We start from the raw sequence: 12,878 nt of genomic DNA, 5'->3' as shown, positions 1-12,878 counted from the left end.
ATTTGGTTTACACACAGCAGAGACCTTGCAGCAACATAACCGCTATGAGGTTTGTAGAAAGCAGCAGTGAAGCACAAGGTGCTGGGTTATTAGAGGTAGGTGGTGCTGTTGGCCAGGAAATGGTGCTGCAGAGGCTGCAGAGCTCCTGAGACAGACGCCCTCAGACAATTGCAATAATTATGGCTCTCAGAACTCCTTCGAGATCAGCAAGTGCTTCTCTGAGTGGAGACGCTCCCAGAATTTAAAGCAGTGTTATGATGTTTTTACAACGTGTAATGTGTGACTCGTGGGTTTGGAGGAGCAACATCAGCTCCAGGTGCTCCTCTGGGTGTGCGTGACCTGCTCAAGCCTTTGGTGGGTACAATCCTGAGCAGAAAGGAACAGTCTCTCCCAACAGGCTGCTGTGGGAATTTCACGTTCCCAGACATAGCCAGGAGATGCAGAGATAAAACAAAAGCAGCAATGATTACAGGTGAGTAGTGCTGGGTCTGAGGGGCAGAGGGACACTCTGCTTGGCATTAATCACACGTTACTTTAAAAATCCCCTCGAGGTGCTCTCCACACTCCAGGCCTCGTTGCACATGTTCAGGGTGCAATAAAACACAGTCCTTGGTCAGTAAGATGACTGTGGAATATGAGTTTGTGAATACTGGGGGAAAGGAAATGGCATTTTAAATGAGAAGTCTGACATTCTAAGTCCTGCTCAGCAGAACGAAAACTGTCTTTGCAAAGAGCTTGAGGGGAAGGAAAGGATAAACTGCACAGGCAGTGAATGATTCCCAAACTAGTACAAGAGTCTTCAGTCTGTCATAACCATCAGGAGAGTCCTTCACACTGACAGGAGTGTGCACTGGGGCAGGGAAGTTCATGATTTTGGGCAACACTCTGAAATCTGTCCCTGTGTTTGACTCCCACTGAGAGAACTGGATGTGTGAGGAGGTGGCTGAGGAGGTACCTGAACCTGGGAAGGTCCTCACCTTCCCATAAAATAATCTCCCTCCTTTTTCCATCAGCTCTGTGAATGCTGTTTTTATGGTTCTGATATTGCTGAGCCCAAGTGTTGGAGAATGATGGAATCTAATAAACATGCTGGGCTCTTTTATTCTTCATTAGATCCTGAACACTTCAGGATTCACTTGGGTCACATTTCCAAGCTTTTCTCTGCTGCTGTCAGGGTTAGCAGTGCCTTTTTATAAAACCAGGACTGAGCTGGAATTCACAGGAATCCTGAGGAATGAAGGAGATTCGTGTGAGCCCAATCAGTATCAAGGGCACGGAGCAAAGGACTGGGATTTGATTCCTCTGCCTTTTTGGTTGAGTAAGTTCTCTGCAAGATAAACCTGAAACCTCCGGGATTTTTTTCCCCCCTTTATCTGGCCCTCCTTTAGCACGTCTCTAGTTTTTCAGAGCCAGGTTAGAAGTATGACAGAGAAAAAGAAAATTCTTCATTTGTGACATAAGCACCTCTAAAACAAACCCACTTTTATAATTCTTCCTTTGTAATTCTTCCTTCATCTTTCCTCATGTCCCTCATGTCCTTACATTAATTTTTATGGGACAGAGAAAGGAAAGCCAGGGAAATTGAACTTAAAATTTGTTTCAATGCTCTGTTAATTTTCAGCTGTGATTTTAGTGTTAAAAATTGGGAATTCTGTAGCTTCTAAATAAATGCCTTTTTTGAGTTCTGTGCTATTTTCCCCCAGACAATTATTATACCTGTTGGGGTTTTATTTTTGTCTATTTTGCAGTGTTTGTGGGTAATATCTCACTAAATATGATCTTAGGAGAGTATCTCCTGAAAAAATATTATTATCAGGCAAGAGATTTATGGGCTCAGGAGCCAATTTATGATGGATAAGTAAAATTGCAAGCAAATAATAATGGAAAATCTCACTTATTCTTACATTGTCAGTGAAAGAGCCATAAGCCAGATTCATGTGATACAGAGCAAATATTTATTCCTAGTTATAGTCCTTTTGCCTGACTGTAGAGAGTGAGCAGCTGTGTGCAGTTTAGTTACAAGCTAAGCTTTGGAATCCTGTTTTCCTGATTTTGGGTCTAAGTCGGGAATAGTCCATACCTGGCAGGAAAATTGCTTTCTTATGAAACTCTGAGCCTCATTATTCAACTCAGATTACTCCTGGATCTACTTTTTTTCTTACAACCATTTTTTTCTACATTTCAATGCATTTCCAAACTCTGATTAGACATGAAATATCACTCTTTTTATAATTGTTTTGACAGAAAAAATTATAATCCTGGGGGAACCCTTTGATTTTCATTTTTGTACACAAAATCAGTTCACCCATTGATATTTTACTGGTAAATAGCTCATTCTGTTCATGCTGGTAGCAGTGTCAGTCCATTTAGTGAAGTTCTTGTGGAATATTTCCAGTTAAGAGTATTTAATGTTGAAAACTTCCATGAGTCTTGATAATGGCTGGAAGAATATTGATGATTCTGCTTGTGCTTTTAGCCCAGTTAAGCCTTCAGAACAGAAACGTTTTGGCTCTGATGAAGGTGATCCTGGAATTAACAGTGAAGACAAAACTAGTTCTTATTTTGAGGTTGGAAGTGAAAAAACAGAATGGAGTCATCACTTGACAATAAACATTTCAGGCAAGATTCAGTGACATCAGTGATTTATAAGAATACATAGTTCTGGGTTTTTTTCATAATCCGAATGTGGAAAGTGGATTTTTAAAATACCTTTCATTGGCAACTTCTTTCAGAAAAAAAATAAATTTAAAATAAAAATAAACCAGTCACGTCACTAGGAAGATTATGGAATGATGGTTCAAACTGTAGCTCTACCAGAGCCTAACAAAGGGAATTTCTCCTAGAAGGAGCCCAGGTTGCAAACTCCCATATACAATTAATCCAACCTTAAGGCTGTGGGCTATAAATCCTGATGAACCCTTAATGACAGAGTTAGTGTTCCAGAATGGGTAGCTCTGGGCACACAGAACGAGGTGCACCGAAGACAGGACACCCTGGAGGGAAAAAAACCACCTGGAAAATTAAAAAAAGAAATATTCCTTTCTCCTCCCCCTTGCTCCCCTCCCATCCCCACTCCTGCATACAACCTTTCACGTCTTAATTGATTTGTATGTGGGCAAACATCACCTGGATGACTTACATTTGAAAGGATTTCAATGCCTGGAAAGTGCTTAACCAGAGAACAGCCAGATTCATAGCTGGCATTACTCTGCTCAGTTCTGCTGAAGTCCATGGATTTACAAAGACTTGAATACTTGGGAACCAGTTTAAAATATGCAGCTCCAGGACTGCAAGGTTTCCTGCTTGGAAAAGCTTTCCTTTGGGTAAATCTCCCATGAGGAGAAGGGCAATGAAGCTGAGGAAGGGTCTGGAGCACAATTCCTGTGAGGAGAGGCTGAGGGAGCTGGGGGGGCTCAGCCTGGAGAGGAGGAGGCTCAGGGGAGACCTTCTAACTCTCTGCAACTCCCTGACAGGAGAGGGAGTGGGGGAGGATTGGGCTCTGCTGCCAGGAACCAGCAGTAGGACAAGAGGGCACAGTCCCAAGCTGTGCCAGGGGAGGTTTAGGTTGGAATCAGGAAGAAGTTCTTCCCAGAGAGAGGGATCAGCCCTTGGAATGGGCTGCCCAGGGAGGGGGTGGAATGCCCATCCCTGGAGGTGTTTAAGCAGAGCCTGGATGTGGCATCAGTGCCATGGTCTGGGTGACAAGGTGGGGTTGGGTCGAAGGTTGGACTGGATGATCTCAGAGGTCTTTTCCACCCTCAGTGGTTCTGTGATTCTGTGAGCACAAAGGCCTCTCTAACAAAGGGAAAAAAACACCCCCAAGTCCTTTTAAGAAACATGAAATACAATTTCTGTGCAAAACACGGGCAGAATGTTAGAGGCAAAGAACAAAGTACAATTATGCCCCACCAGTAGCCCCGTGCTAACGCTGCTTATCAGCCCTTCCAAGACAGCTGGCTGACAGCATCATTTGGGAATTCCAAGTAATACTCAGAATTCCTTTGAACACAGAGTTCCATTAGCTGCAAATTAATTGGATCTGCAGGTCAGTGTGAAGTGGATTACCACGCTCATTGCTGGTGCATTAGTAAACCTCTCCAGGAAACAGTGGCACTGAAACGTTTCTGCACAGGATGCACCTCAGGAGTCTCAGTGTTTCAATGGCAGCCTGTGCCTCCAGTGGTGCTGAACGGATGGTGGGAAAATCAGGAATTGCTTTTCATTGTCCTTCATCTATTGTAGATGTTCTTATTCTGTTTTAGATAGAAATAACCTCTGTTTTGGAGTGAGAGCCAGCAGTGTGCCCTGATGGCCAGAAAGGGGCTGGGCAGTGAGGATGAAGGTGTGCTCTGACAGGACTAGTAAGGGATTGCTAAAGTCCCTGATTTTTAACTTAATTTTGAGAAAAAAATTCTCAAAATCTACTGAAATTCTGAGCTTTCTGTTTAGGGTTTATTTTTTATTATTATTAGTTACGGTTATTTTAATTTAATTTTATTTTATGTTACTATGTTTTGAGTGGGATTTTTGTTTGTTGGTTGGGGGTTTTTGTTTTTTGGTTGGTTGGTTTATTTTTTCTTGGTTTGCTTCAGGGTTTGGGCTTTTTTCATCAATTTCCATGAATTTATATAAATAAACAAGTCCCTAATTCTTGTGATTTCCACTCTTAGTCTCATCTTTTCCTAATGTCTTCTTTTCAGTGCCAACAGTTTCCTTCCCTTTTTCCTTTATTTCATGTAATTTTTTGTTGATTGTTGATGGGAACTGAAGAATTCCAAATAAATCCCATTTTCTGCACAAGTCTATGTAGTAAAACAGTAGTATTTTAAGCTCTCCAGTTGCACATACTACGTGCATGAATTTTAATTACGGATTTGGCCATCTTACTAATTATTTTTCCTGGGTGTGAAGTCAGGAATGTGGCCTTAAGCAGGTAATTAGAGATATCTGGGATTGAAAACATGCATTTTACTCACAATTTCTTCCTTATTTCTCAGGCCTGGCTGCTGTACTTGTTTTAAGGGAAGGAAAGAGCCTGAACCAGCACCAGCTTGCACTGGAAAACTCAAGGCTGGGATGAAGAAAAGTGCATTTTTCAGAGCCTGAACTAACTGGGGGACATGAGGTCATGAAGGACACACCTTTACAAGGAACTAAAACACAGTTAACAAGGATTTACCTCCTTTGTTTTCCAGAAACGCCAGGTTAATTCAGGCTCTTGTTTCAGCTCAGAGGCTGAAGAATTTCCTGGATATCCACAATGCCCAGCGAGAGCTGGAGATTCTTGGTGTTTATATGGATTCACGGCTTCCCTGTTGATTGAATGGGTGTAATCATCATTTTCCAATATGCAAAAATTAAGGCCAAATGCAGCCTGGTGCCTCCACTCTGAGCTAATTGATGCTGGCTTTATGGATTGTGTTTTCTTTGCTGAGGACCTTCTTGCTGAGCGCATTTGACAAATGAAAACACTTGCTGGGATTTGATTTCTCTGGCAATTTTCTCTGTTTTCTTCCACTAGCAATATCATATTTTTGTTTGTGAAAGGGAGGGTTGTTGTTCATCCTAGTTATTTGCCAAAGTAAAAATAACTGATATTGAGGACACATTAAAATGGAAGCAGGTGGAAAAGAGCGGCTCCTAAAAAACCAAATAAAAACATGATTAGAGAAAATTTTACAGACTTCTTGGTGGAAAACTACTTCAAGAAGAAAACTACTGTTCCAGAAGACAAATGGTGATATAACTTGCTGGGATATTTGGCTTTTCTTATATTGCTGGACATCTTCTAGAGATAAAACACACTTTTAAGAATTTACAAATTCCATTTATTTGTGTTTCTCTGGTAAGTACAAGGTCCAGGTTGGGCTGGAAATGCAGAGCAGAAGGCCCAGGAATACCTGGTCTTATTAGGAAGAATAGGATTAGGAAGATTAGGTATTAGGAATACCTGGGTTTATTAGGAAGATTAAGAGATGGGATATATTGGAAAAGCTGGAGTTTTCCAAGTTCCCTCTCCAACCCTGTTTTCCTGCCAGTCTTTAGGAAACACGATTCCCAGTGTGGCCCTTGGGAGATGGGTGAGCAGGACTAACAGGAGCTGGACTTAGTCTGTCCAGGGATACTTTTGTAAAGGGAAATAGCTCTGCCTTGGAGCTGGAGGTTTGAGTCTGAGACATCATTGTTCTGGTCTCACTGCCTGGGAGGGAATGCAACCAGAAACATTTATTCCTTCTGGAAAAAAATAGACTCATCCAACAGAATTTACATGGAATTGCCCACAATAAAAGGATAAACTGCAGTCATTGCTTTTACAAGATGACCTTCACTACTTGCATTAATCATTCATCTTGGTGTGGCCCACAAATATGAGTCATAAAGGAGCTTTCATTCATCTAAATGGCATTTAGGCATCAAAGGAAACTGAGGGTGTGCCTACAACATCCATTGGAACATAGAATCCTGGGATGGTTTGGGTTGGAAGGACCTTAAAGCCCATCCAGTTCCACCCCCTGTCATGGACAGGGACACCTTCCACTAGCCCAGGTTGCTCCAAGCCCTGTCCAACCTGGCCTTGGACGCTTCTTGAACATTGTCTGGTGTTCCTAAATAATCATGGATATCTAAACCAACTTGGTTTATAATTAGCCAGCCCAGACCTCACCACAGACTCCAAAAGCTTCCCAAAAACTTGGACGATCCCCATCCAGGTGCCTCTGCTCCAAGATGTCCCTTGCTTGGGTTTTCCAGCCCAGGGCTGCAGACACAGCTCTGTTACACCCTTGTGCTTCCCCTCTTCCAATATCCATCCCTCCCATAATCCAGGTGTTTTGGAGAACCTGTCCCAGGTGGGAGGGCACGGACCAACTCCCTTCTCCTCTATCCTGCATTCCAAGGGCTGCTTTTCCAGAGCCAGGACAAGGTGTCTCAGTCTAATGAGACTGAAGTGTTTGCTAAGGAGGATGAGTTATGAGGAAGACTAAGCTCCTCCCTCCAAGCAATTGTAAATCCCAAATTAAGAGGCTCTGGAGAACTTGGAACACTACCAGGCCCCCACTATTTTCCCTCTTACCTCCTGGATGATCCCCGGGGAAGCTGAGGCTCTGATCCCTAAAAAAAGGGCAGCAGGATTCCTGGGATACCTGTTTCACTCGGGAATTTATCCTTTCTTTCCAGGCTGCAATCTTTCTTGCAGGTCGCCATGGCCACGTTGATCCGCTCGCCTTTCTGCGTGGAGAAGGGAAAAGTGGGAATGTGTTATCCCAAATCCCTCCCAGACATGTAAGAGGGAAAGGAGAAGTTGGGAAGCTCACAGGGGTGGTGTGGGTTCCCTTGTAGACCTCTCCCAAGAATCCTTCCCCCAGGATCCTGTCCAGCATCACGTCCTCCCGGGAGACCATCCCAGTGTAGTCTCCTCTGCCTGGGCCATGAAAAGCAGGATTGAGAGGTGGTCTGGCCTTGCTGGAATCTCCAGGGAGGAGTTTGTACAACTCCTGCCTTTCCAGGAGTGCACAAATCTACAGATCGATTTTAGGTTTTAAGGTTTTGGAGAGAGAAAGAAGCCAAACAGAAACAAAGCTTTTCAACCTGGCACGTGGCTCGGTGCCACCCACGGAAATGAACTGGAAATAATCCCCTTCCTCTGAAAGTCTTGCTGGAAAGATGCTTTCAAATGCTCCTCACTGGGTAGGAAAACAGGATTTAAAGGGAGATAAATGGAAGACACGTGTTTATACAAAAAGCAAATAACTTGGGAACTGGGATACCCACGCTGGGATACCCACACCACCCTAAAGGGAACTACTGGGACAGTGGTTTTGTTCTTTTTCTGAAGCTGAAGAAAGTGTCAAGAAGATCATTTCACCAGCGTGAAAAGCTAAAAAATTTCTTTCTAATCTTAGATTTTAATAATGCAACGAAGAAATAACTTTAATAACATTCTCAGATACTGGCTCAGACTCTGAAACATGATTTAAGCTGTGCTACAGTGCAACGGGGCATCTTTAATTGTCACTCTCTAACGCTCTGTTAAGAAAAGTGTGATTGATGGCCTTTTAATGTTCCTTAATTTTTTTTCTTGAAAAGAAAATAGATTTATTGGCATACACTGGGGCCCAAGTTTTTCCACTAAGTATGTCTGCAGCTACTTGGAAATTTCAGATGTAGTCAGAGCTGTTTTACATTCCCTTTTATTTAACCTCATTAAGCAACCTTAAAGCCCTGGGACCTGACCTGGTATTGCTGAATTAAGATTATCTCTTGAATTCCTTTAGTAAACCACACATTAACCAATCTATAGAAAAAGTAGCATTTTGTTACAGGCAATTGAAAGATGAAGTAATTCATATTTCTGCATTTCATGCTGTTTGAAAGTCCATTCAAATATTATTGCCAGTGTTTGTACCTTCTCTGTGTTTTAAAGCAAATTGAGAAGAAAGTCTAATTAAAGAAAAAAAAAAGCTGTTGGAGATAAGAAAGAGGAAAGAAAGGACAACAATTATTGTGTATTGGTAATAAAAATATAATGCATAAATCACGGGAGAGTTTTCTCTCTTCCTGAACAGTTTTTGGAAATGTTTGTATTCTTGGAAGTTTTTAATTTGTATCTTTGAACCTGTAGCTACACAATCAGATTAATTTTCTTGCAGCAACCAGGTATTCTAAAATGGTTTTGAATACATCAGAGAACAAACTGGCAGATTGGAGCCTTTACATCAATTCTGGCTGGCATTTTTTAAGAAGCCAGAGGGTAGGTGGTGTATTTTTCCACAGAGCTGCTGGGAGTTTAGTTTTCCACATTAAATTCGCTAAAGGGACACGTTTTGCTGCTGTTACTCTGAAGAAACAGAGCCGAGGATGTTTTGCCCAGAGAACAATCTAAGGCTGGATTAGAGAAGGCCCTGGGGGTGCTGGTGGGGCAGAGGCTGGACATGGCCCAGCCCAGACCCCCCTGTGCCCTGGGCTGATCCCCCAGCGTGGGCAGCAGGGCAGGGGGGGATTCTGCCCCTCTGCCCCTCAGCTGAGACCCCCCTGCAGAGCTGCTCCAGCCCTGGGGAACAGCACAGCAAGGACATGGAGCTGCTGGAGAGCAGAGGGTGGAGCAGCTCTGCTGGGAAGAAAGGGGAGAGAGTTGGGATTGTTCAGCCTGGAGAGGAGAAGCTTTGGGGTGACCTGATTGTGGCCTTGCAGGGCCTGAAGGGGCTACAGGAAAGATGGAGAAAGAATATGGACAAGGGATGGAGGGACAGGACATAGGGAATGGCTTCCAACTGCCAGAGGGCAGGGATAGATGGGATATTGGGAAGGAATTTTTGGCTGTGAGGGTGGGGAGGCCCTGGCCCAGGTTGCCCAGAGAAGCTGTGGCTGCCCCTGGATCCCTGGAAGTGTCCAAGGCCAGGTTGGACGGGGCTTGGAGCAACCTGGGCTAGTGGGAGGTGTCCCTGCCCATGGCAGGGGGTGGGACTTCGGGTCCCTTCCCACCCAAACCATCCTGGGATTCTTCTTTTGTTCCTATTACTTATAATGCAATAAACTATTAGTGAAGTGAGTTATCCTTCAAAGTGATTTTTTCCCACTTTTATTTGAATCTCAAAGTACTTCATAAGAAAGGAAACAAAGACAGTCTCATTGGGCTCTGTGAAACGGGCACATCTGGGGCCTTTTGACACCTTCTGAAGGATTGCTTGTGTTGGGGATATGTATTAACCAACTGTCTCTGACTGTGGTGTGAACAATGAGATAAGTCTGGAGTCATAGCAGGGAAGGATGCTAAAAGCTGTGGTGATATTTGTTGATAAATTTGCAAGACAGGCCGTATTTCTCCCCTTACCCATCTGCTTCCCTGGAAATGAATGTGCTGAGTGACTGTCCCACCCACCTCCCTGTCAAAAAAACCTCTGAGTCTTTGGTTTGAGAAATCAAATGATATTTGAATTTTCTGCTGTAGCTCTCCAAGTTGCCATGAGGAATAAACTCACACAATTTCAGATATTCTACAAAGGTAGAGCTCATGTTAGAAAATCATCTGCCACAGATGAGCAAGCTTTGAAAAAAAAGAATTAAAAAGTCTCCAGCTCAGTGACTAATTCTTCTATTAACCAAATACACAAAGCAAAATATGTCTTAAGTTGTGTGCTTTGCTGGAAATTCAGCTGGTGATGCCTCTCCTGAGGCCTTTATAATTCATACAGCACTTTAACCTGTGATTAATTACAAAGGGAGCAGAAGCTTTGCTCTTTCCCACTTGTGCTTTCATCAAAACTGAAAATCCTAAAGTAAATCTGGGCTAGGCAGGAAGAGACCCAAGTGACTTCCAGGCTGATTAAAAACCAGCCATCCTGCAGAGCCCTGGAACAGCACTGGGAAAAACGGGGTCTTCTGGAACAGAAACATCACCAAGGGATGGAGGCTGGAGAAAGCAACTGTATTTTTGAGGGAAAAATGACACTGAAAAAGCAAAAGGAGGGTTGTGCACAAGTGCAAAGGTGATACGTGGGAGACCAGGTTGGATTTTTGGTGTGGGAATAGTTTTTATGGGAGGTTGGGAGCTTCTGTTGTGCTCTGGAGGTGATGGGAGGGGAATGGTGACAACACCATGGGAGCACCATTTCCAGATGAGCCACTGCAGAATGAATCATAAGTTAGTGAGTTTGGCCATGCAAAAAAGCCTCTTGAGTGATGCTGTTTGATGTGCAAAACTTCCTTCCTGAAGCTGAATCCTCTGTGAGCAGGGAGTTTAACAGAACAGTAAATTTTCCATGGCAAAACCCAACATCATTAGAAATAAATCTCTCCACCAAGCAATATTCTGCTATTTTTATATTTATTTGTGGCCCAGATGCTCTCACAGAACTTCAGGGTTGTTAGAATAAGGTGAGATGAAAGGATCAGGTGAGGAGGGGAGGAAGAAGGTTTCATTCTGCAGTTTTGTTTGGTTTGAGCCACTCTTGTCCTTTGCCAACCTATTTCGGCCAGAAGGTGTGTCAGCCTTGCATGGTGGAATAGTCATCTACAGGTCAGGAAAGGTGACTCCCTGCCTGGGTTTGGCTGTGGCTGCAGCTCCAGAACAGGAGAAAAAAGGAGGCAGGAACATGAGGTCCATCCTGTTGGGAATGGAGGGTGGGCAGATCCCAGTGTGGTGACTGGAAAGGGAAATATGGTTTTCCTGGCAGCTGGTGCACACAGCTGAGCTGGGAAAAGCAACCAGGAATCCCTCTGGGAGCCACAACTCCTGTAAGTGTGTCTCACCCCAGACAACATCTCCTTTCAAAGGCTTAGGGTCACCGAGACCATCCAAAAGAGCTCTTTTCCATTTCTTTCTTGTTCCTACTTTCCTCCCCTCACAGATTGTACTGATTTCACTCCTCTCAGCAAGAGGGGGGAGGGAAGAACTATAAAATCTGGGATTTGGGGCTTGTTGCTGCCTTGGATGGTGGTGGCACTGCCCCAGCTGTGGTTCCCTCCCATGGTCTTGCACCTGCCTGAGGGCACAGCTGGGCCCTTCTCCAAGAGCATTCTCCTTTCAGAGATATCCAGGGAGCTGGGAAAGGAAGTGAGACAACTCACACGAGCAACATAAATAACACAAAGGAGTAAGGAAATGGCTGTGCCTCTCAGTTTTTGGAAATGCATGAGGAGAGGCAGCAGCTGGAGCAGAGCAGGGGAAGGGCAGAGCCGTAATCAAGATGCTCATTTTTCAGGAAGCCCCAGATGCAGATGAAGAAATGCAAAGTTTGTGCTGACTGGGAGACAAAGGCTTCACTTCTCCTCCAGAGGAGGGTAAATTAAAAAATAATTGTGAAGACCAGCAATTTCTCTCAATTTTCAATGCCTTACATATTTACCCCACAGATATTTTCTTCCTGTAGATGAAAGAGAATGGCCTGGGACTTGCCCTGGGAATATTTCCTGCATTTTTTTTTTTCCTCTGGAACCCAGAAACAGCAAATATTGCTTTGGCTCATTTGGTGTTTCCGTGGATTGAGGGAATTCAGTTTTGGGGCAGTGGATCTGAGCAATATTTACACATCTAAGTGAATATTGAACAAATTTGAACAGGTTTCTGAGAGTTGGCTTATAATATCCATGCTCCAAGCAGCCTCAGTGGTGACTCAGGGGTTCAGCTCAGAGTAAACATGGAATCAGTAAGGAATCTTTGCCTTTGGTTCTCAGTACTTTGGCAAACCTTTTATTAAATCTTCATGTCTCCCTCATGTGCTCTATTCTTTGTCTCACCTCACTAGAACTGAGTTGGGTCTATAAGGAGCATGAATTTAAGGAGGAATTGCAGGTTCTTGGTGAGTTATCTGTTTCTTATTTTATATATTTCCATTGCACCATACATTACAACATGGGCTGCTCTTCGAGGTATCATGGGAATGCAGAGAAAATATGAATAAATATATATTTAATATGAATAAATATATACTTAAAAGCATATAGAAAGCAAATGGCTGGTTCCATGTGTGTTCCCAGTTCCCCTCTGAAATTAGGAAATCATCCTCAGCATCAAACACGTGTTTCCATTCAGGTCACAGTATCCACAAGGGGCAGCTGTGCAATGGGTTCCATGTTGGAATTAGAAAGATATATTTGTTCCTTTTTCTCTGGGATTCTGGTGTTGCTCTGTGCTGATTTCTGTGCACCTACACTGAGGCAAGGGGGGGAAGGTTGATTTTCTGTGAGACAACGTTAAATGCCTTATATCTGGGGAAGAAATCAATGGAAACCTCAGTTACAACTTGGTAACAATTTTTACAAAAAGACTTTGACTAATGAACTAAAACACTTCCCTTCTTTATTAAGATTATGCTTATAGATGGCTGCAGGGATGCTTGGAAGGTTTGGAGAAAAAAGGGAGCCAAGAAAATTAAAGGGAA

The 12,878-nt window shown here is 43.4% G+C and overlaps 1 long non-coding RNA gene across 2 annotated transcripts in view; it reads left to right on the top strand.

Annotated features, from left to right (window-relative positions):
* Positions 1-8,475, top strand: part of LOC120323809 — a 49,566-nt gene extending 41,091 nt beyond the window's left edge. For both annotated transcript variants that reach the window (XR_005564675.1, XR_005564677.1), the window contains one exon: positions 4,998-8,475. This is a non-coding gene — a long non-coding RNA (uncharacterized LOC120323809). The remainder of the gene's footprint in view (positions 1-4,997) is intronic.
* Positions 8,476-12,878: the final 4,403 nt, after the last annotated feature.

This window comes from Pipra filicauda, unplaced genomic scaffold (assembly GCF_003945595.2).
Source record: "Pipra filicauda isolate LSUMZ 115617 unplaced genomic scaffold, ASM394559v2 scaffold347_size1265977_pilon, whole genome shotgun sequence".
Lineage (NCBI taxonomy): Eukaryota > Metazoa > Chordata > Aves > Passeriformes > Pipridae > Pipra > Pipra filicauda.
Note: the sequence above shows the minus strand (reverse complement) of the source record. Positions and strands in the feature narration are given on the sequence as shown.